Source organism: Microcebus murinus, chromosome 10 (assembly GCF_040939455.1).
Source record: "Microcebus murinus isolate Inina chromosome 10, M.murinus_Inina_mat1.0, whole genome shotgun sequence".
NCBI classification, from domain to species: domain Eukaryota; kingdom Metazoa; phylum Chordata; class Mammalia; order Primates; family Cheirogaleidae; genus Microcebus; species Microcebus murinus.
Genome location: NC_134113.1, coordinates 7705993 through 7710450, shown reverse-complemented (window position 1 = coordinate 7710450; position 4458 = coordinate 7705993). Strand labels below are relative to the sequence as shown.

General features: G+C 43.7%; 1 non-coding gene across 1 annotated transcript; it reads left to right on the top strand.

The window, feature by feature from the left end:
* Positions 1-256: 256 nt before the first annotated feature.
* Positions 257-368, top strand: LOC142873597 (small nucleolar RNA SNORA16B/SNORA16A family). The gene has a single exon (XR_012921593.1). It is a non-coding gene; the product is annotated as a small nucleolar RNA SNORA16B/SNORA16A family (small nucleolar RNA).
* Positions 369-4458: the final 4090 nt, after the last annotated feature.

Sequence of the window (4458 nt, the reverse complement as noted above, 5' to 3'; positions counted from 1 at the left end):
CAATTCAAGGAGCTTTCATTCTAGTGCAGGGAGGCAGAAAATAAATACGCACTAAATATTAGGTTGTGATAAGTTCAATGAAAAAAATGTAAAAGGGTGGCATGACAGAGAGCTTCATGAACTACTTTACTCAGGTGCTTAGGAAAGGCCTTGCTGAGATGACATTTAAAGTGAGACCTAAATGGCAAGGAGCCAGACAAGAGAATATATAAGAAAAGAACTTATAACCTATTGCAAATAAAAAAAAGAAAAGAGAAAAGATCCACATAGCTGCTGTGGTCAAAAAGGAGCCCAGAGTGACAGTTTTCCTTGACGGTCGCCGTTCTGTTTGTTGTAACTGATCTGCAACATTTTGGGAAAATACAGTTTCATTGAAAAAAAAAAAAAAAAAAAGAGAAAAGATAATTCTAGAGAGAAACAACAAATGTAAACTTCCCAAGGCAAGAAGCAGTTTAGCACATTCCAGGGACAGAAAGAAGGGTGATAAAGCTGGAATTCAATGATGGAGGGAGAGGATGATGTGAAATGGAATTGACAAGGTAAGCAGCTGAAGTGTTAGCTGAGGCCCTTATAGGTCAGGGCAAGGAATTAGATTTTAAGTGCAATGAGGAGCCCAGGGAGCACTTTCAGAGGAGGATGGCATGATTTGACTTACATTTTAAGTTGATCAGTCACGCTGTTGTGTGAAGAACAGGTTTTAGGGTGGCAAGAGAGGGAGCAGGAAAGCAGTTAGGAAGCTACTGTAGGATTGAAGGCAAGAAATGATGACTTCACCTGGGGTCGTAGGCAATAGACAGATGCGGGATGTGTCTTAAACACAGAATCAACAAGACTTACACTTTATACGTAAGTTCTGCCATACAAAGATTTGAATATTCTGCCTGGTACTCCTCACTGGGTGTAGGCTCACAGGATAGATTTAGGATTGCATGAGCCTGGGAGTTTGAGGTTGCTGTGAGTCTAACCCAGGCAACAGAGCTAGAGTCTATCTCAAAATAATAATAATTTTATTAGATTTGCAGTACAGAGTGCTTTAGACTCAGACAGACATGAATATGAATTCTGACTTCACCATTTAGTCACCTTGTGACCTTATACAAGTCATCTTTCAGCTTCCTCATCTGTAAAATGAGGATAACAATATTCAGCTCAAAGGGCAGCTGTGAAAGTTAAATAAGATAATAAATGAAAAGCACCTCACACAGAATCTGGCCACTCAGTGAGGGCTCTGTGAATGTCAGCTGCTATTAATATCATTCTGATGAGTCACAGGACATTTCCATGTTCATCACCATAGACTAACTATAGTCTTTCCCTTCCTGGCCTCCCTGTCTCCAATTCCCACCTGCCTCAAAGTGTCCTCCACTCGGACTTCACTGACAGCATCAATCCATCACAGCACTCCCCTTTCACAAACACTGCAATAGCTCCACTGCCTTCAGATTAAAATATGGACGTCTTCGAATGACATATAAGGCCCCACACACGCAGGACCCTACCTATCTATCCAGCCCCTTCCCACTCCCAGCCTATAGTCATGCTAAAGTATTTTCAGCTCCCTGAACAAACTGTTGTTCCATCTTACCATGCTTTTGTTGATGCTGTTTCCTCTGCCTGAAGTATCCTTTCCTCTTATGTACCTACTGAACACAGTACACATCTGTCAAGACACAGCTTAAGCTGGGTGTGGTGGCTCACGCCTGTAATCCCAGCACTTTGGAAGGTTGAGGCAGGAAGACCGCTTGAGCTCAGGAGTTCAAGACCAGCCTAGGGAACATACCAAAAAATTGAAAAATTAGCTGGACGTGGTGGTGCATGCCTGTAGTTCCAATTACTTGGGAGGCTGAGGCAGAAGGATCACTTGGGTGTAGGAGTTCGAGGCTGCAGTGAGCTATGACTGCACCACCGCACTCCAGCCTGGGCAGTAAAGCAAGATCCTGTCTCTAAAAAAAGAAAAGAGACATGGCTTAAATATTATTTACATTGACACCCCCCTACTCTCCACCACCCATGCAAAACTACTCTCTCCTTTCTGTTACCATTGTGCATTGTCCATAACTCCGTATTGCAAGTGTCTGTTTAGTATCTGTCATCACCACCAGGCAACTCCCTGAGGGCAGGTACTGTGATAACTGACATATGCCCCCCAAACCCCTGCAAAGCAGACACTCAGTGAACATTCCATCAATGAATAGAGATCAGGGCAGAAGCAGGGGACCTTTATGAACACCCCTTTTCAGGGGAGTATCTGCAGATCCTCTCCAGAGGTCTTCTCAGGGAGGTGTGACCCTGTCATGGTTAGAAGAAAGGGCTTTGAAATCAGAAAGGAATGCACTGGGACACTAGCTCCACAAAGCACTCCTGTGGGTCCCCGACCCTGTTACTTAACTTGTGACTCACTTTCTACACCTGTAAAATAGGAATGACAATAACCTCACAGGGTTGTTGTAAGCATCAAGAGAGATAATTTATGTGATATGCTCAGCTAAGTGCATGACACACATCAAGTGCTCAATAAATGCTAACTTTTAAAAAGTATAAAGAAATATAGCAGGCTGTTCATAGTGGTTATGGGGTAAAGGAGGATACATTTTCCGAAAGTCTAAATTTCCCTCAACAGGCCAGGCAGGGTGGCTCACACCTGTAATCCTAGCACACTGGAAGGCCAAGGCATGCACTTTTTTGTTTTACTTTTTGTTAAATCCCCTTATCTTCTAATATGTGTGCATTTTACAGACAGTGAGAGTTGGCAAACTGAAGAGGACATGCCCACTAAACTAAGGAAGCACAACTATCAGCTCCAGACAATTGCTTCCCATCATGCAGAAACACAGAGATTTTAATCTGAAGGCAGTGGGTCACCATGATTGATTTATGATGCTTGAAATCCAGATTATTTTTAAAAAGTTTAGAACCACTGTCCAGGCCAAACCAAACACCCTTTTTTTTTTTTTTTTTTTTTTTGAGACAGGGTCTTGCTCTGTTGCCCAGGCTAGGATGCCATGGCATCAGCCTAGCTCACAGCAACCTCAAACCCCTGGGCTCAAGTGATCCTTCTGCCTCAGCCTGCTGAGTAGCTGGGACTACAGGTGCACATTACCATACCCAGCTAACTTTTTTTTCTATTTTTAGTTGCCCAGCTAATTTCTTTCTATTTTTAGTAGAGACGGGGTCTCGCTCTTGCTGAGGTTGGTCTGGAACTCCTGACCTCAAGCAAACCTCCTGCCCTAGGATTAAAGGAGTGAGCCACTGTGCCAAACCCAAACAAAACACTTTTATAGGCTGAATTCAGCCCCCAGTCTGCACCACTCTCTGAAAAGGATTTCTTAGGAAATGGAGGCTGGGGTAAGCCCTAAGAGTATAACATTCCTTACCCTTTCTTTGCCTGTGTGTCCTCATACCTTCCCCAGTCAACAATAAACCTGATCCTTTCTGTGCAATGTATCTGAAACTGCATTCAACATGCTTTCATGCAAACAGAAGAAAGTAATTTTTGCTCATCTTTATAACTCAGCTTAGGTGGTACCTACTCTGGGAAGCTTTCCCCTGGCTCCTTTATCCTAACACTCACCAGGCACTGTAGTACTAACATACATTTGCTGAGCACATACTCTGTGCCAGGCCCTGTTTTAAGTGTTTTACCTGTAAAAACCCATCTAATCCTCACAAAATACCTGGAGGCAGATACTACTACCATCAACATTTTACATGAATTAAGTAACCTGCCAAACATCATGTGGTTAAGGTAGATCAGATCCAGGACTTAGCACTGCTTATCTCCTACAGGAAGTAGGGAGCTCTTTAAGGACTAGCATCTTAATTTTTTTTTTTTTTTTTTTGAGACAGAGTCTCACTTCTGTTGCCCGGGCTAGAGTGCCACGGCGTCAGTTTAGCCCACAGCAACCTCAAACTCCTAGGCTCAAGCAATCCTTCTGCCTCAGCCTCCCGAGTAGCTGGGACTACAAGCATGCACCACCATGCCCAGACTAATTTTTTCTATATATATTAGTTGGCCAATTAATTTCTTTCTATTTATAGTAGAGATGGGGTCTCACTCTTGCTCAGGCTGGTCTCAAACTCCTGACCTTGAGCAATCCATGCATCTTGGCCTCCCAGAGTGCTAGGATTACAGGTGTGAGCCACCGCACCCAGCCCATCTTAATCATTTTTGTACCTATGGTGATCAGCACTTTGGTACTAAAGGTGGAATGATGGATGGATGACTCCCCATAAAAGGTACCATGTGGGCCGGGCACGGTGGCTCACGCCTGTAATCCTAGCTATCTGGGAGGCTGAGGCAGGCGGATCGTTTGAGTTCAGGAGTTCGAAACCAACCTGAGCAAGAGCAAGACCCCGTCTCTACTATAAATAGAAAGAAATTAATTGGCCAACTAATATATATAGAATAAATTAGCCGGGCATGGTGGTGCATGCCTATAGTCCCAGCTACTCGGGAGG